Source organism: Lathyrus oleraceus, chromosome 6 (assembly GCF_024323335.1).
Source record: "Lathyrus oleraceus cultivar Zhongwan6 chromosome 6, CAAS_Psat_ZW6_1.0, whole genome shotgun sequence".
NCBI lineage: Eukaryota > Viridiplantae > Streptophyta > Magnoliopsida > Fabales > Fabaceae > Lathyrus > Lathyrus oleraceus.
In genome coordinates this window covers 142,817,084-142,838,223 of record NC_066584.1, presented here as the reverse complement: position 1 = coordinate 142,838,223, position 21,140 = coordinate 142,817,084, and positions in this window count along the sequence as shown.

Genomic DNA, 21,140 nt, shown 5'->3' with positions numbered 1-21,140 from the left:
AATTAACCTTGCAACAACTTAATTCAATAATATTGACTACCGGTCCTTAAGGGTGTTTGCTCCTATGTCCATAGTGAATTACATATGAAATTAAACATTATTTTAATCAAGAATATTTTTGTTTCCACAGGGTATCCCTAGACCTAGGTGATATCTACTACGAATTATTCACAATTAAGCATTAACAATGGCGATCAAGAATATTAACCACATATCAGACTCAACTTTTCAGAAAGAGAAAGCATTAAGCACAAATTATAAATAAGTCAATTATCATAAAATCAAAGTCATTACAAGGTAAAAATCTAAAATTGCATCATAAATTCGAATCAGGGACACCCCCTAGCATTGAGGGGTTTAGCTACTCATAAAAATAAAGAAAAATATGGTAAAATTCGTAAACATTATAGATCTAGAGATGAAATAAGTCTTCAATCACTTAAAGCTCATTAATATCTTGATCCACCATGAAAATATGAGTTTTATAGCCTTCTACCCATGAAATTGTTTTTTTGTTGTTGCAATTTTTGGGTGCCTATACGCGTATGCGTATGGACGGTGTATGGCCCAGGATGAGGCGTATGATATGCGTATCACCCTGGGTGAGGCGTATGATACGTGTATGGCCTAGGGTGGGGTGTATGGGTCATACGCGTATGGGACAGACCATACTCATATGGGCTGAAATACCCAATTTTTCATATCTGATACGTGTATGGGAAATTCGAATCAACCTTTGGTGCCTTCATAATAGTTGTAGCCCTTGCCGCTAGCTTTAATTTTCCGCCATTCCTATGTTATTACGAGTTAAAACACTCTAGATATGATCAAAATACTACACGTCTATCATGATATGAAATATGCTGAAAAACTCACTTTGTAAATCTTTTTGAAAATTCGTCTTGTTTCTTTTCTGGCCATTTCTTTGGCTTCCTCCAACCTAAAAAACACGTTAACCTTTCCAAAAAGATCAAAAATACCAAAAGTAATTAAAACATATAAAAATACAAAAATTAAAGAAACATACATATAAACCAGTCAATCTTTATGGAAACTGTAAATAACACACATACTTTCACCTGTTAAATGATAATAACTATAGCAGAAATGGTGACTGATCATCCATCATGTTAACCATGTGTTTCAGGTGCTTAGTGAACCAAGTGCTTAAGTTGAACCAGGCGTCTACAAGCCCTAAACCATATAAAGTTCTGAACTAGATGTATATAAGTTCTGAATATGATGAATACAACCAGGATATGAAACATGACATCAGTTCTCATGAACAATTCAACCAGGCTATGAAAGTTCTTGTATAACTAGGCTATCCAATTTTTGATAAATCATGCCCTGAGATGATGTTGATAACGAGATTTTTTGACACTCAAGCAGGACTCTGAATGAATTACTTTTGTACCCAAGCTAATGTATTATGGGAAGCTACTTCATCCATTACAACCAGGCTTCTTCCTTATGCGAAGATATCAATTAGATAGTAAACATGCATTTGTGTTTCTGAAAGAGAGTAACAACCAGACCTTTACCTTATGGGAAGTTATTTCTTTCACGTTGATTGAAACTTTTATTTGTGTTAAGATTATTTTAAGTCTTGAATTCAGAGGGAGTTTGCAGACCTAACTCTGACATTCTAAGTTGAAAAATAATTTTTGAGTATTATAAAATTCATGGGGAGTTTACAAACCTCACTCTGATATTTTTATGTGATTAAACCAAGTAAAAAAATTTCATCAAAATACATAGTTTTGTCATCATCAAAAAGGGGGAGATTGTTAGAAAAAGATTTGGTTTTGCATCTGGCCTTGAGTTTTGACGATAAAAATGCATTGTTTCTTAGAGAATAATTTTGTACATTAATGGTTTGTATCTAGTGTGTAGATTTTGCAACAGGTTCTGACTCTGAAGCAATGACGTGTGATATCATCAAATTATGGAATCAACACACTCTGACTTTAAAGAGATTCAAGTGACTTACAAGATGTTGGCAAGTTCTAGAAAGATCTTAAACAACGACTATGAGGAACATTAGTGTTAAAGCTTCTGACTATGATTCAAATTGAAGAGCCTCCGATGGTTTGTCTGCCTTCAAGATTCTACGCTCATATTCTGAAGAACAAGATCTGAAGACTCTAAAGACCAAGTTATGAAAAACTGTGTAAAGACCCTGAAGACCAAAGTTATGAAGACTCTGATAAATCGTCTCTTGAACCATCTAAGCATACTTCAACATTATTTCATCAGAAACCTCTGAAGATTAGAGGATAAAATCAAAAGATTTTGCATCAGGAAAATAGTACACAATAAAAGATCACCCTTTCCTCCACTACCCTGATTTTATGGGCTAAATATAGTACTATGGTACCATTTTCCTCCCATACGCAAACTGTTATGAAAGGAGACAACTACAATTCAGTATTCCAATTCTATCCTCCAACGGATCTTTTATATACCTATATAAAGGAGGCTTGAAGATTGGAAGAAGTTGTTATTTCTTTAATAAAGTTACTACACACGTTCTTCTTGAAATCATATTATTTATGTGTATAGTTTTCATAAACACACACAAGAGTTTTTGCTCGTTACTGTATGATAAATATTCATTGTATTAACTTGTGTTAATCTGCTCCTTAGGAGCATTCTTTGTAAACACAATTTGTAAATCTCAAATATGTTTGACTGGTTTGCTTTAGTGACTAGGTTTTAGTCATATAGACTCAAGAAGACAAGGACGATTTGTCTTTGTGGTGTATGTAATCAGGTTTTAATTATAATGGATTAAGTCCTTCTTGAGAAGGCGAAATCACCTTGGTATGGTGGACTTGAGGTAGCTTCGTTAACAGCGAACAAATATAAAAATAACTTTGTTATTTTTCTTGTTCGTATTGTTGCTTTATTGAATTGGTTTTGAAAAAGCTTTTGTTTTTAGAAATCCAATTCAAAACCCCCTTTCTTATGTTTCTTACCACCTTCAGGAACTTCCTTTCCTTATAAATGTTATAGTTTGTAAGCACCTCGTGATAACTTCTTTCATACTTGGCAAGAGACACTCTATTTAGGAAACAACATGACAACCCTAGTAGGTGCCACCATCGACTTCAACACCACTTTTCATTCTTTTATTTCTCTAGGAACTAATCGAGTATTGTACCTACTTTCTTCCCTTTAATTTTCTGTGAATTATTGAATTTGAGCCTTTCATGACTTCATCTAGTAGATTAAATGAACATTTGAATACATCAACATTTTCTTCAGTATTAAAATTCTCTCGTTGTGAATTGGGCATGTCAATCTTGACAAGGATCATTGTGTCAAATCCATATACTATTTTGAAGTGTGGTATCTTTGGTGAATGAATATGGAGTGGTATGTAACAACAATAATACCTCATGAAGTTTTTTCGGCCAATGTCCCTTTCACTTGTCGAGTTTCCTTTTGATTTCATTATGTATGAATTTGTTAGAGGAATCTTCTTGTCCATTAGCTTAAAGATGCTCAACTAAGACAAATTTCGTTTGTATCTCCAAATGATGGCAGAACTCGACCATAATGGAACTTGTGAATTGAGTTACATTATAAGAGACTATGCATTTTGGAAGGGAAAACCTAAAAAATATGTGTTTCCAATAAAAAAGCCTCACCTTTAGTGTTGTGATCTTGGATAATATCTTGGCCATAATCCATTTGGTGTCCACCCTTACAAGTAAACACTTCAATTGATCGGGAGCTAAGGGAGAGGTCCCAAGATGCCTAATCCCCGCGATGGATGCCAATAGTACTACAAATGTACATAGTATGTAACTTAATTGATAATGTAATCAGCAAAGCCGCAATTATTTATTATTTTGAATTATCTTATATGGCTTTATCCCTCTATTTGAGTGATTCTAGTGTGCCATCATTGCCATTGATTGTCTTGTCTAACTTTTTAAAATCTATTGACAATTATCTGACACATTACTGAGGGAGCGGAGTATAGTTATTTAGTATTGAACCAACCTCTAGGTTAGAAGAGGTCACCATATCCTTTTAATAGTAAGTTCCCCTCGTTCTAATTTGTCTATCTTATTTCATAGTGGCGAGTTAAGTAGATTATGCTTTAGGCTAGTTCGAGCTTGCCCATTCCATTTTGAGTACTTTCTAGGATATTTGTGAGCTTTACATTTTTAGGGTAGAGTTTGAGTGCACTTGTGTCTTTATAGATGTATCAGTTAAGTCTCCAAGCACGAGTTATGTAAGGAAGAATGCTTTAAGTAAGAAGTTGGTACATTACACTTGGATATTAGATTTAGGCCTTGCTCCTACTTCATCTATGGTTGTTGCATCCGTTATAGAGGTAATTATTTTTTTGGTTTCTTATTATTTATGAGGAGATATTATTTCATGGGTGTTAAAATTAAGTGTTGAAACTACTCTATATCAACTGATTCCTTACCCACCACTCCTTAAACAATTTCATGTATTTTTAGACCTTGTTCTTATATTTGTTTTATTTGAATGATAATGTTATTATTCTTATTTTCGGGAAAAGGCATGAGTACTCAAAGGCTTAACTTGAGTGTGAGTCTTGAAGGTGTTAAAGTTTAATGTGCTACTTGTTTAATGTGTAATGTTCCATTATCTTCTAGCGTTTCTGATATTTTTGTTGACCTTGCAAATAAAATAAAAAGCATTGAAATTTATAAAGTTAGATAGACAACAAGGTTTTAATTTTAAGCTCAATAATTAGGGAAAATTATCTAGATTAGTTGGGTTAGAGAGGAGAGATTATTAGCAAAAGACTGTTTGGTCGTCTAGGTGTCGTGTTTAAATATTGATAGGATCCTTTCAAGTTTTTGGGCTAGGTAATAATGTTAAAAATTCTAAGGTTAAGGAGTTTATTTTTTCCAATTATTTAGAAGATTGCGGTGATTCTAGAGACTAAGACATGTGAGATGTAACTCGGTTTATGCATTTTAATGGGGGAATACATTTTGTTAGTAGAGTTTGTTCCCACAATGGGTAATACTGAAGGTTTTATATTTATTTGGTGTAGTTCAAAAGGAATTTCTAAGTTTCCCTTCTCAGGGTTGGGGTTCCTTTGTGTTTGTCTTTCGGGGGGTGGGTGTGTGTGTGTGTGGGGGGGGGGGGGGGGGCTTTTCAACCTATTCATTATTGTCAAGGTCTATTCTAGGTGTAATTTCCCAAATAAAAGAGTCACATGAGATCTAATCCTTTTAAGAAAAAAGTAATATTTTGGGAGATAAATGGTGCATCCTTAGGTATTTCGATTTGGTGTTCTCTAGTGTTGAGAGGATCAAGGATGATGGTTTCCATCATTTTGATTCAGTAATCACTTAATCTCCCTATACTAAGTTTGAGGCGGTGGTTCATTCTATCTAGACTAAATCTATTTCTTCGAGCTGAAAGGAATTTGTTCTTAAAGAGAAGCATAAGTTGCTGAAAGGTGTGTTGATTGTTTGGAATAAGGTAGTTTTGGTAATTTGAATTAAGAATATTTTATTTACACTTTAAGAAAGGAAATTAAGAATTTAGACTTAAAAGGTTAAAACTGTGTTATTCAGCAGTTAGAGACAGGTGATAGGAAGATGGTCGTATAAGATATTTGGTCCTTAATTAGAGATGGAGACTCTTAGGTTTTCCCAAGGTCTAGGGATAAGTGGTTAAAGGAAGGGGATGCTAACATAGTTTTTCCATGATTCTATAAAGATTATGAAAAGGATAAATTTCTATCTTGGCTCTTCGTGTTAGGAATTTTTGTGGAAGGAAGTGGTTGAGATTATATAGGAGGCTGCAGAACTATGTGTTTGCAAGTTCAATAAAGAAGTAATAAAAGGTAAGAAATTCATGCCTATCATGGTTTAGTTTTAATGATGACAACTTGGTTTCATTGATGACAACTTGTGAAGATGAAACTTGACTCAAAGACAAGCAAGTACGTCAAATGGTTAAATATGCACAAGATAGTTTGTTCTAGTTCTTTCTCCAAATCAAGCTGATGAACTAGGGTTTTGATGATCTTCGTAAATATCATATGATTATGGCATATAACTGGAATATATCTCAAGCCTTAAGAAGACTCAAGAAAGATCTTATGTGATCGGTGTATTCAGAAAAGTCTTGAAGCTTTAGAGTATGAAAGAGAGGAAATATGAAAGCTCGCCTAATCGTGTATGAGTCATCAGTGCTGTGAAAAAACAAAAGGGAGTTTTCATAAATTATTATGGCTTAATGACATTACTCACTAAATCCTTTTTAAAAGCCTTTATTTCTCAAATAAAGTAACTTAAAAATGCATTAGAGCCTAGCCATATGAATTGAGAACTGTCATAATGGTCAGTGAACATTTTCTAACTGCATAATTGATTGAAGCATATTTGATATCAATTAGATAAGAGAAAATGATGCCCATAATCTATTGTAACGGTGTATTAATGAAGGGAAATAACTCTCTACGCCCTCTTTCAAAATGTGATTTTATAATCGATTATATAAGGGGGATCCAATTGATCGGCATAAGGTGTCAATCAATTGGATAATTAATTTGACCTGTGGATCCTTTTCTTGTTTGTCAACCTCTAGCCTATAAATAGAGGCATCTCCCCTCACTTTTTCACATCCAAAATCATGAGCTATCTCACACCCTCTCTCTAAAAATATTTTTCTACTTTCTCTCACTTAAATTTAGCCATAACGCTTTGAGAAGACTTGTACTTATGTGAGGAATTTTTTTTCTAGAAAGGAGTAAAATTTTAAATTCACCAAGAGCTATTTTACTCTTAGTAGAATATTTCTTTCTTAAGGAAGTGTTCGTTTGCGTTCAAAGCTAAAGCCATTAAAAGCTTTGTTTGGGGAATTAGTATCAAGTCTCCATTTGGTTCGTGAGCTGAGTGAATTAACATAAAACTCTCTTTGTTAGTATTGAAGGTAATCAATGAAAAATATTCTCTTCGGTTCGTGAGCTCATCCTGGTGTAAGTTCTTTACTTTAATCGAGATTAGCATGTTGTAAAATCTCAATTTCGTTTGTTATAAGCTCGTGTAAAACCCCAGTTCAACTTAAAGGATAGGTAATTCAAACCCACTTTGGTTTGAGATATGTCCATATAAATCTTAGTTTAAGCTGGGCGGCTAGCCGCTTGAACCTTTGTTCGTGTTTGGAAGAAAGATTAACTGCTTCAATCCATTGTTCACTATTTGGTTCGAAGTTATCCTGAAACTTCATTTTCCTTAGATAAGGAGGTTCATAAGATTAACCTACTAAAAGCTTATAAGGATTACTAGATACTATAAAGATCAAGTCTTAGGGAGAGGATTAAGTCACTTCATTTAGATCGAACCTCAATAAATTCTAGTTTCATCTCTTTTCCCTTATGTTTTTAGTTTTCGTATATTTTCTCTCCATTGATTTTCCATTTCTATAATTAAACATTTTCTTAAAAATGTGTTTAAACTCTGAAATTGAAAACAATTTAGTTTTAAACCAACATTTTTCAAACCCCCTGAATTTATCCTCCTCTTGTGTGTGGAGTCACATGTTCAACAAAGGTGACAGGGTATTTTAGTCATCATTTTCAGGAACCTGTATCTAACCGACCTCATTTGGGTAGTGTGGTGTTTTATACTCTCTTTATGAAGGACAATCAGGTTCTTACCTCCCTATTTCTACTTATCAGAAATTGCCCTAGCGGTATCTCAGATTGATAAGTTGAACTTCTCTTCTATTTAGAGATTTTGGCCTTATCTTAGGTAGAATTTGGGATTAATGTTTTGGCGGTTTCATTGCATGGAATCTTTCCCTCATCGTTTCCTTACTTATTTGCTCACCATTATCCTGAATACAAAGAATTCTTCTAACATGGGATATTTCCAACATATTCCTTTAGTTGGATCTCTCTACAAGCTTATGGTGAAAGTGTTGGTAGAGAGGTTATTGATAAACTAATCACGTCTAATAATTATTTTCTAAAAGAGATAATTTTCGTTTATGGGGTAGTTAGCATGAATGAATCAATTGATATATCTAAGAAAACCATAAAGAATTTCCCCATTCTAAAGGTGGATTTTGAGAAAGCATATGACTCGGCTAGTTGAAGTTTTTTGGACTATACGCTTGTGATATTTGGTTTTAATGATAAATGGTACACATGGATACGACCTGTGTGTTTTTTAGGAATCTAGCTATCCTGGTTGGTAAGTCTCCTACTTAGGAGATAATTACTCCAATGGGTTTGAAATAAGGAGATCTGTTATCCCCATTTGTTTTGTTGGTTGTAAAAGGGCTTAATTGTATTCTTTGCTGGATTGTAGATTTTGAACTTTTGGGTAATTTCAGCTTTGGTTCTTTATACTTAGTTATCCCACATCTGTATTATACAGATGAAAATTTAATCTTGCATGAGGTATTGATAGAGAATATTTGAACTATTAAGGCTATCCTCAGGGGGTTTGCGTTTTCTGATAGCCTTCGGGTTAATTTTTCTATGTGTAGACTTATTGGGTTAGCGTTAACATCACTTTTTTGGGTTTAGCTAGTGATTTCCTTCATTTATAACATAAAATCCTACCTTTCAAGTACATTAACCTTTTTTATAAGGTGAGTCCTCTCCTTTAGGTCACTTGGGAATCCTTAATCACTATTCTTTCTATGCATTTTCTCTCATGCTGGAATACGTATGCTAGTCTTGAGAGTAAAGTTATTTTTCTTAACTCAATTATTTATGGTATTCATGTTTTCTTATTTACTTTCCTTCAAATTTATATTCAAGTATGAAATAAAATAGTTAAGATTCATAAGAGGTTCTTGTTGGGTGGGGTTAATGGTAATTTTAAATTATGTGGGATAAGTGGTTTGATATTTGCAAATGCAATCAAAGACGTAGTCATGTAATTTATGACCTCTCCTAATTAACCTAGCTTTGCTGGATTAATGGCGGTGAAGTGTGATCTCATACGCTTTTGGTCCTTTGAGGGATATCTTATATGCTAGATATGGGGTTCATGTCCTTTCTTCTTTCATAAGGGTACGATGTATAATCTCTAGATTTCATCTGCTTAGTCAAGAGGGTCTCTTTTTTAATCTTTAAGTTTAATGGTACCTCTAACTAATTTATGGAAGGTCTGAGGAAGAAGGTCATGTATGTCCTGCTTACCTCTTTTAGGGATGACCAGTGGGTGGGAAGTGTTCCTTTTAGAATCATATTTCACATGATTTATCCTATTTCTAATAAACAAAAGGAGAAAGTGGATGAGTTTGGTGTTGGGGAGGACAAGACTATGGTTTATGACTTTTAGTGAAGTATATCTCTTTTTGTCTATTAGACAGAACTAGTCGATGAATTTCTTCTGGGTTTTCAAGGAACTAACTATTCTTTGGAGAGATACCCCTGATGTTGGTGTCATGGGACAATTGTGTTTATTGCCTCTGTATATTATGTACTTGTTAAGGTAAATTGTCTTACCAATACCTTCTATAATAGCTAGGAAATAATTTTGGTTTCTATTTGGTACAATTGGGCTCCCTTAATAATGGTGGTCTTTTCTTTTCTACTCCTTTAAGAAACGATCCCAATAAGAGAGATTCAATTGAAGAGATGTGTTATTATATACGTTGAGGGCATTTCTTGTGGGTTGTATGATGAACATGTAGATTATATTTCTCAATTGTTTGTTACTTATAGTGTCATGGAAAGTATATGGAATTTGTTTTTTGGTGGCTTGGGGGGGGGGGGTGATTATCTCGTCGAGAGATATTACCTCACTTTTTGAGTTTTATTCTCCTTTAAGTAGGTTTAGTAAGGGTTAGAGGTTGCCTTACCATGATTTGACATTTGGTTGTATGAATGATATGGAAATCCCAACATGATTTAATTTTTACAAATAATTTTTGTTACCAAGCCTTCTATAATAAGTGATAAGTTAGGGGCTTTATATGTTGCTTTTGGATAACACTTGTATGTTGATGGTGGTTCTTGTTTTTGGGTTCTATCTTAGTTTCCGTTGGTGGAGTTGGTGGGTTTTGGATTTTGGATTTTTTCTGTCTCATGTACCTTTTTTCTTTGATATATTTGTCTTTTTTTATTTTTGTTGAAAGGTATTGAGAATTCCTTGTGATGATCCCTTAGTAAGTCTTAACAAACCATTTCTATAACACTTTAATTCCCCAACGCATAATATTTAAATCATAGATTTTTGACAATATTTACACATAGGATGTTACACCTCTCAAACCACACCAATCTGCTTATCATATAACACTTAATTTAAATAAACATGCTGAAACTAGGGGAAACATACCCGAACGTATCACACGCTCGAACATACAACATAGTTGCCATGGAACTTTATTTATTCCCGAAGGAAAGGGGAAACATCGATAAAACCTAGGGGAAAGAGATATGTTGGGTAAGGAAGTCGGTTATGCAAGGGGAAGGTATTAACACCCCTAACATCCATGGTACTTCATGGGAATCGTTTTGATCGTTCTCACTCGAATAAGTGTTAGATCTAAGGATTACTCGCAAAAGAATGGGGAAAAAGAAAGAAATAGATAGAGTGCTCGGTGAGGATTTGGGCCCTCATGCCTACGTATCATCATAGTGCAATGAGGAATTCAGAGATCCCTAGTTCAAAGAACTAGTCGTGGGAGATGAAAGAGATGTGATCAAAGTATGGTATGGACCAAATAATTGTGTTATTTGAACTCCAACAAGGGGTGAAAACGTGAACCCAAGAGTAAAACTGAAATTAACCGATATGTGGATTGTCTAAACATTCACCACCATAAGGTATAGCGGAAAATAAAGGAAATTAAGTGTTTGGTTTCACAGCACAAACATCTCTTGGTTCACAAAGGGGTACCAGATGGAGGACAAAGAGATAATGTATTTGGCTCAAAGACAACTGGAATATCACATGGAGTGGATGAAGGTAGATTTTGAATGCATCATGGAGATGAACGAAATGAATGCCCTAAGGTGTAATACCCCAAAATTTACCCTGCATTTTTTCCTGGAAGCATGGGATTATGTTTCACAATTCATTGGCATCATACTAGGTCATACTCATTGCATACTGCATTAGTGACATGGAAATTAGGTTTTGATTGATCACTCCTTAAAAGAAGGAGCCCACACAAAGCAATATTGAGAATTGGACTTCATTTTATAAATATACAAGTCTCAAGGGTCTCAAGGGGGTCCAAGTATCTTATTATAGTCATCAGTTCATCAATGAAGGATTCAGAGCTATCAGAGTGTTCATCTGGATTTAATCAGAAATTAGGGTTTCATGGTTACTTGCAACAGGAAATGTTTGGTTAGAAGTAGAGGGGCTCATCCATGTCATGGTTGGAGAGGCATCTTGGCCTAGGAAGATTCATAATTATCTCAAAAAGATCCATTGGCAAGCAGTGCAATCAGTTCCTGATCATTTTGCCCTAAAATTAGGGTTTAGTATAAAATCAGTTTATTTCTGATTCTTTGGGTGAAACTATTTTCCATGGCCTTCCATATGTCCACAAGGGTCTACATACAAAAAATAAGCTCTTTATTTGAGCCAGAAGTGCTTCAATTGATCATTGGAATCGGGAATCAAACAATTTGGGAAAAGTCAACTGTGGGGCCAGAAAAGTCAACTCCTTACATTTTAAGAGTGGAATCTCAAAATTCATGCTTAAGGGAGCCTACATGTAAAATTTGATCAAGGTTGGATCTTGGATTCATCATTTAATCAGGAATTGGAGAAGTCACTAAATTTGGAAATGGTTGACTTTCCATTTAGGGCAAGTTGTCATGATTATTGCACTCACTTTAAGCCCATTTTCCATAAAGATAAAAGCACCATTTGAAAATATCTCCAACATGAAAGTTGTTCCTCTTGTTCCAAGATTTCTATAGATATAAAGTTTTCTCCATTTGAATTAAAATTGAAAAAGTTATGCTTAGTCAAAGGGAGACATATTTTTAGGACACTTAGAAAAATTTCTAAGTCTCAAAATCTTCAAAGTTTGTCAAGACTTCTTGGCTAGTTTACTTGCACTTCAAGGCATCAATTGAAAATGTTTTCTTCACAACAATTACACCTTCCCATGTCCTCTTTCACCTCCTTTTGGAATCATCTCATTTGGATTCATGGTTTGAGAAGTACATTCACCTAAAGTAGGCACCATGACTTGATTTTCTAGGCAGATTTTTGGCCAAACTGGCCCAACCATTTTGCAGTTGTGGTGACATGACTTTGAGCCCATTTTTCACCTTCTTCCATTGATCATTTCAACTTGTGCTCAACATTAAAGTTGACATACTCAATGAGATCTTTCTACTGTTTGCATTGTCTCACCAACTGGTAGCTTGCTAATCAAGATACATGGCCTCAAAGTCATCACTTTGAAATGAATTTCTTGCTTGCCAAACCATGCTGCACAAACCAGCCCACATTTTGTTACCTCATTTGGCCATGCATTGGATATTCATTCACTTAAGTTTGGCCCAAAATAACAACATTTCACATGCCTCTTTCTACACCTCACTTTGCATTTTTTGCCCATAAACCAAAACATGGATTTCAAAGCCCATTAAGATCATTTGACCACCATATTTAAAAGCTGCAAACCTTAAACCTAAAAGGAGGCATTGGAATTTCGTGGCAAGCAGGGCAAGCAGGTCACATAGCAGATTATTTTTCCTCATCAAGTTCTCAAGTGGAAGCTTTGAAGCATCAAGAAGGAAGCATCATCTTCTATTCTCTACACAACCCAAGGGGCAGTGGACCTAACTTCCACTAGGTAACACTTTTTTCCATTTTCCATAGCCATCCATTGATATACCATTCTTGTTTCATGCCATTACCATGCTTATTATCATTACTGTTCACCATGCCATTATCATGCTCATCGTCATTCTCATCATCATTACCATGCCAATCATATGCTTGTGTTATTGATATTGATTTATGCTGAGTTTTTTGCCCTAGCCCGTGCCCATGTTGTCATCTTGTTGACAACATTTCTCCATGTTTAAGCCATCATTTTACTCAAACCAAGTTACCATGTTAATCTACACATTTCATACTTGATATTTGGTTTTTATTTCATGTCATTTGGTGCATCATAGTGGTCGTATTATTGAATGGAAGTTTGGAAAAATTCTCTGCGTTTTCACGCATTTTTGCATGCATGGCATTAGGGTTTTGGTTTGTGGAAGAATATGAATACGTGGCGCTTCATGAACCGTTAGATCCATCGCTCATGTTTTAATCCTGGCTGTCCATTCGCTTTTGTCTTTTAGTCACTTAATGGACCTTGACCGATTGACATACATGTTACATGTTTTTTTTAATTAAAATGTTATTTAAAGGGTGTCACGCTGGGTGTATTTAATTGTTTGGATCAGTGGGCCTGCGCATCTGCTTTCCACACCCCACACTTCATGGCCCATCATCAGCTAAACCATCTCCTTTGATATTTCTTTTTTTAATTCACATTTAATTTCTGTTTTGCTTTTAATTACTTTAAAATATATTCTCTGTTTATAAAAATACCCAAAAATATTTTTCACTTTTCTGGATGCATTATTTAATTTTATTTAATTTTTATTTTTGTATCTATTTAATATTAATATTTTATTTTAATTATTCTTCCCAAATGGTCCATTTTAACACATTTTTTTCTTGATTTTATTTTTATGTCTTAAAATTATTTTTAGCTTCTGATTTTTGGGATGAAGGTTGACCACTATCCCATGGTCAACCTGACATTTTCTTGAATTTTTTTTATTTATTTTTGACCTAGTTTGGTTGGTTGACTTTTGTTTTGACCTCTATTTTATTTCAATTAATTCAATAACCAATTTTCATTATTTTTAAAATATTTTTGGGGGATGATGATGTCCTGACCCCACCTTACTTATTATAATTTTTCATAATTTTCTTGATTAATTTCCTATTTATTTGATATTTTTTAAGTTGACTTGAATTTTCAGTTGACTTCTTTATGATCAGTGTTTGACTCAGGGATTGCTTATGGCAATTGAAGAGATATTTTGATCCCCCCTTGTTCATCTCATATGCCATGTATTAGAGGCCTTTTATCTTGATTTTATCTGATCCTTACCTCATTTCCTGATTAAATTATTTAGTGAGCCCTTTTGTGCATTTCTTTTCATCTGTCTAATTTCATCTATCATCTTTTATACATGTTCCTTTCATCCATACATATTATTGTTTGATTGTTTAACATGTTCATACTTCCCATACATTGTTTAATGCTCCATTATCTCATTCTTTGATTCTTTAATTTGATTATACACTTGTTTACTCATCTTATTGTTTGATTAACTGTTGCTTACTTGTATGATGTATGAGGCATATATTCTTATTGTTTAATTGCCATGAACCATCCCCATTCATAACAAATGTACCCCTCTCCCATGAAGTGTATAATATTTATTCTTTCATTCTTTATTCATCTGTTAATACAAGAATTAAAACGAACAACCGATAACCATTTCAAAACAAGATCAAAAGCTCGATCCAACATCGAGTAATCATTTTCGAAACTTAACAGAACCAACATGTATTCATCCATCCTCTTGTAAGTCGATTGCTTCATGCATCCCCATATATTTGTAAGTCGATTGCTTCTGGCATCACCATCTACCCTTATGCTTGGTTCCTCTCCTTGCTCCATCCGTCGACTCTTGTTCCGTTTAGGTAACACCTATTAGGTAGAACCTTTTTGTATGATAACATAGGTAGAATTCCTTTATTCTTTGCATGCTAACATTAGGTAGACGTTCCCCTTTGTAAATCCTAACACATAGGTCCACATTGCATGGAAACTCTAGGGCAGAGCTTCCCCGTTTTTATACCTTCTGTGCGTCTCCGATCTTGTGGCATGTCAGTCCGTTCTATTGGAAAGAGGTAACTGCCTAAGACTCGATTCAGCAAGCTGCACCACCTACTGCTAAGATGTTGAACCCATTGCCCACTTTCCTTTGACACAGCTGGTGTCCTCTTTTGTAAGTCCATGTTCAGATGGCAATCCTTAACCCCTAGTTAGTCGAACTATGACAACTCTGATTCTCATGTTCAGGTGAGATACGTAGGCACGAGATGCGATGTCTTGCCGAGTTTGACTGACAACTAACAACTACTCCTTGCTTGCTTTCGCCCTTGTTGTGATTCTTTTCTCTCGCCCTCGTTCCGATCGAGACCTTCCCTTTATCTTGCCCTAGTAGCAATCGAGACCTTTGTTTCCGTAGTTAGCCGAACTACGGTTTGCTCTGATTCTCATTCCAGATGAGATACGTAGGCATAAGACCCGATGTGTTAGCGAGCACACTTCTCTTTAACCCATAGGTAGCCGAGCTACGAAGACTCTTACTCTCATACTCAGATGAGATACGTATGCAGTGGATGCGATATCCGTGCGAGTCATTTTCTTTTGACCTTCCTTTACTAAATCGTACATTAGATATACCTACGCTCTTTAGACTAGAACAACAAGAGTGGATCCTGTAGAGTACTACGGATGCGTAGGGGTGCTAATACCTTCCCTTCGCATAATCGACTCCTGAACCCTAGATTTGGTTGCGAGACCTTGTCTTTTCCTTCTCTTCAGGTTTTCTTTGATCGTTTCCTTTCCCTCCTTTGGGATAAATAACGAACGGTGGCGACTCTTCAGTTTTCTTTCTTTTGCTGGTTGTTTTTTCGCCATGGTTGCGACAGCTGGCGACTCTGCTGGGGACCTGGTTTCCCTATGCGAGTCCCTCCTAGCTTTTGTGAGTTTCTTGCTTGTTGGGTGTTTATTCTTCTGTACAGTTATTTACTTTCAGCATTTATCTGCTTTATCTTATTGCATTGTGTACATATGATTGTTGTACCTGTTGGATCTGTGGGGTTGGTTGTTTGTTGGGGTGGTTTGTTCTATGAAAGATAAGCCCACTACCCAGGCTTGAGTGTACACACAGGTTTTAGAGTGGATAATCATAAGGCTTGCGTAGCATGTTGCTACGTTAAGTCGTTCATGAAGACCCACACCCAGACGAGATTTCTTTTGGATATATTCTATCCTACGAGTGTTTCGTAACGACAGTATGTTCCTCTAGAAATCGTCGACTCTGGTGACCATTTCCCGAGGACTCAATCAAGGCCTCTCCTCCGAGACGCGGTTATGTTAGCTCTTGTGGGCGCATTCTCGCTGCTCAATCCGAGGACCCCGAGGCTGGGAACTTGCTTTTAGGATGTCCTATTGAGGGGAGTCAGTGGACGTCTTTTGTCTCTTAATAATGCCAAACCTTCAGTGGTAAACGTATTGTTCTCGACTAAAGGGTTAGAAGCTGACAAACTTCTGTTCTTAGAACCTACTAGTGAGGTGCGGGCTAAATTCAGGAAACCTTAACCTTCAACCAACCCGGTTTTCTGGTATTCTTGTTGGAGCAGAACTTTGATCTCTTACATGTTCCTCAGTGGTTTTCTTCAGACAGTGCGACCGAACAATTGTTCAAGCAGATACAGCAATCCTGATTCCCATGTCACTGCATTGCATCACATCATTTCACATTCATATCATATAACACATGTTTATCTATTCCCAGGGATTTATATCTTCTTCTTGATTTTAGTCGAGATTTTCTGGTATTCTTAAAATGGATATTTTATCTGATGTGAGATTGGAATCAAGGGGTAGAATACCCTTTTGGAATTGATAAACATGTCATTGCATTTGCATATTCATTAGCATGTCTTGCATAACAGGTACCGCCGCAGTGTTCTCAGTTTGTTTGGTATTCCACTAGCAGGATAGCTGACTAAGGCATTCACCGATACGGTACCCGAAGAAATCAACAAAGAGCAATGGAAGAACTACAAGCAGAGCTCGCTGAGATGAGGATTCACATGAATCAGTTCATGGAAGTGGTCGAAGGAGTGGCTCAGGGACAGTAGGAGCTTAGATTGTTGGTAAAGAGGGATCCCCCTACTACTCAACCGGAGGTTGTGGCTGATCCTCCAGCTGGAGAGGCTAATGGACCCAACGGACCAGGGCCTATCCCGATCCCACATGTCAACCTTGATCAACCACCCATCCATGATGGTCAGGAGGATCAGTTTCCTCTGCTTCAGGAGGACTTTGGCATGGGCCATGGTATGGACCCTTTGTTTCGGAGACTGGAAGAGAGGTTGAAAGCTGTGGAAGGGCAGAATGCTCTTGGTGTGGATGTTGCTGACTTGGGGCTGGTCCCAAGTGTGAGAGTTCCACCAAAGTTCAGAGTCTCAGTCTTCGATAAATACAATGGCAACTCTTGCCCGAAGACTCACATACAAGCTTACTTCCGCAAGATGGTTGCGTATTCTGATGATGAGAAGCTTCTCATGTACTTCTTCCAAGACAGCCTAGCTGGGGAATCCTTGGAGTGGTATAAGAGGCTAGACAGAGCCCATATTCGCTGCTGGAGAGACTTAGCTGAGGCCTTCGTGAAGCAATATCAGTACAACACAGACATGGCACCTGACAGGACTCAACTCCAGAAACTGTCTCTCAAGAGCAACGAGTGCTTCAAAGAGTATGCTCAACGCTGGAGAGAGATGGCTTCCCGTGTGCAGCCTCCGATGTTGGAAAAAGATATGGCCAACATGTTTATGAACACATTGCCTGGATCTTATTTGGAGCGTCTGGGGGGTTGCAACGCCTCCAACTTTGCTGATGTGGTCTCTACCGGTGAGAGGGTGGAGAACTACTTGAAGATGTGTAAGATCCAAAATGGGATTGGATCATCTTCGGGGTAAAAGAAGCCGTTCTTAGGAGGACAGAAGAGGAGAGAAGGGGATGCAAATGCCATATCTTCTTATCAGAGCAGAGGTAACCGAAGGAGCAATTTTCAGAATTACCATCAGCAACCTTATGTTGCAACTGTGACCATTCCGGCTGCAGTACCAATGCAACAACAACAACCTCAACGTCAACCAAATAAGTACCAACAACAAAAGGGTAACAGACCCGCATATCAACAGAGACAGAGGATGATGGATATGCGTTTCGACACTCTTCCGATGTCGTATGCCCAGTTGCTTCCTAACCTTCAGCAGTTGCAACTTGTGTAGTTATGCACTTTGGCTCCTCCTATTTGCAGGCTTCCAGTGGGTTATGACGCCAATGTTAGGTGTGAGTTCCACTATGGGGCACCTGGCCACAATATTGAGAACTGCAAAGCTTTTAAGCACGTAGTTCAGGACGTCATTGATTCAAAGGCCATTAACTTTGTGCCGGCTCCTAATGTCGTCAACAATCCTATGCCGCAGCATGGTAGAGCAAATGTTAACATGGTGGAAGGAGAAGTCAAATTAATCAAGGATGTGTTGAAGCTGAAGACTCCGCTGCTGGAAATCAAAGAATGCTTGCTAAAGGTAGATGTTTTCCCCGGCTGTGGGAGCGGTTGTTTGGGTTGTGTTGCACAGAGTGGGGGTTGTATGAGGCTGCAGCAGGGTATCTAGGCCTTGCTTGACAATGGTATCCTCCAAGTTAAAGATTTATCTGCCCAAGAGTCTGTTGAAGGGGTCGTTGAAGGGGTTTTTGAGAATGCAGATGTTGATCCTCTCTTTCCCGAAGATGCTGAAGAATTTACAAATGTTGTTCCTGCTGATTTTGCAATTCCCAATGATGTAATTAATTTTTTTGATGATGTTGCTGATATTCCAAACATTGTGCTTGACTTTGATGTACTTGTTGAACTTGATTTCGATGTTTCGGATGTTTGCACTTCAATAAATAAGATTTCTGAGTATCACTGTGACGTTGCCACTATCACAATTTTCTACCCGACCGCTCAGATCAGTGTGCCAGTAGCGCAACCGATACCACCAGTGCGACCGCATCAATCCACTATGACCATCACGACCCCTGGTCCTTTACCTTTCACCAGCGAAAGGGCCATTCCTTGGCATTATGGGGGGAGTGTGTACACACATGAGCATGGAGTGTAGCAGCCACTGAAAATAGAATAGGTGCAAGATCAGAAGTCTGAACCTGAAGTTGAGTTACAAGATCCCGCAGTGGACAATGTTGGTGGAATCGGGCGATTCACCAGAAGTGGCAGACTGTTCTCACCACCGGTTACCCAAACTGATGGTGCTGACGCCGCAGCGAAGGCCAAAGGCAAACAAGTTGCGAATGAGGGTACCTCTGCACCACAGGCTGACTCTGAGTCTGCTTTTGCGAAAGATGTGGACGAACTCTTGAGGATCATAAAGAAAAGCGACTACAAGGTAGTCGATCAGTTGATTCAGACGCCGTCTAAGATATCTATTCTCCCACTTCTGCTGTGTTCGGAGGCACAAACGGAGGCACTCCTGAAGGTCCTTAATGCTGCGTATGTGCCTCAGGAGATCTCAGTGAACCAACTAGAAGGGATCGTTGCAAATGTTCATGCAAGCAACGGATTGGGCTTTATTGATTCTGACTTAACGCCAGCTGCACGCGATCATAACAAGGCTTTGCATATTTTGATGGAGTGTAAAGACACTGTGCTATCCCATGTTCTAGTGGATACAGGTTCCTCTCTCAATGTGCTACCCAAGAGAGCCCTGTCAAGTTTAGATGTAGAAGGTTTGATCTTGAAGCCTTCCGATCTTGTGGTGAGAGCCTTCGATGGTTCTAAGAGGTCGGTGTTCGGAGAGGTAGAATTGCCAATTCAGATTGGATCACAAACCTTCAACACCGTCTTCTATGTGATGGATATCAGTCCTTCGTATAGCTGCTTGTTGGGTCGTCCTTGGATCCATAATGTTGGGGCAGTCTCCTCGACCTTGCATCAGAAGATCAAGTTCCCGGTCAACGAAAGAATTATCACTATCTGTGGTGAGGAGGATATTCTGGTCAGTCACATGTCTACATTCAAGTATGTAGAGGTAGAAGGTGAGATTCATGAGACCCTGTGCCAGGCCTTTGGGGAAGTTCAAGTTAAGGATGCAGCTCCAGTGGAAGAGATTGAAGCAGGTGCCTCTATTTTGTCCTTCAAGCAGGCACAAACCTTGGTAAATTTAGGTGTTGCTCCCGGTTGGGGACGTCTGTTGGATTTACCTGTAAAGGAAGACAAGTTTGGGATTGGGTATCAGCCAACATTTATTTCTACAATTTCAACGCCTCAAAATCGTCAGGGGCCGATTACTTTCTCCAGTGCTGGCATCATTCAGTATGGCCAGATCTCTGCAATCAACGAAGAAGACGGGGATAGTGATTGCGACTTTGACAACTGGGTGCGTCTAAGGGTCCCGGGTGAAGTTCTCCGCAATTGGTCTTCTGAAGAGATTATCCAATTCACTCTTCCTGAAGAGTAATTTTCTTTGTTTATTCATGCATATCCAAATCTTATGTTCCGCCCAGGGCATAATGACTCATTGTAGGGCTCATCTATGTGAATACCTGCATTTTTATCATAAATAAAGGACGTCTTTTTGCATTCAAATATTTTGTTCATTGTCTTTCTATTTTTTACAGTTTTCAAAAATCTAAAAAATGTATTTGGCAATGTTTGTTTAGTTTTCGCTCCTTGTTCACACTCATAAGCACATACCATCACTCATGCATTATGCACGTCACCGGATCCTATTGATAACAGTTCTGCTATGGCTCGCTTTGACTTTGAAAATCGAATCTTTCAAGCTGAAGAAGAGGGTGATGAAGACTGTTAACTCCCTGAAGAACTTGCCAGGTTGTTAAAATAGGAGGAAAGGGTCATTCAACCGCATCAAGAGTCTATTGAAGTGATTAATCTCGGCACCGAGGACGTCAGGAAAGAAATCAAGATATGGGTTGCTTTGGAAGATAATGTGAAGAAGGGGCTGGTTGAATTGCTGCAAGAGTATGTTGACATCTTCGCCTGGTCTTATCAGGACATGCCAGGGCTTGACACATACATTGTGGTACACCGCTTGCCTCTCAAAGGGGATTGTCCTCCGGTCAAGCAGAAGGTTAGAAGAACAAGACCAGAGATGGTTGTCAAGATAAAGGAAGAAGTGCTAAAATAGTTGGATGCAGGGTTTCTAGCAGTTACAAATTATCCGCCATGGGTTGCAAATATCGTTCCAGTACCTAAGAAGGATGGAAAGGTACGGATGTGTGTTGACTACCGG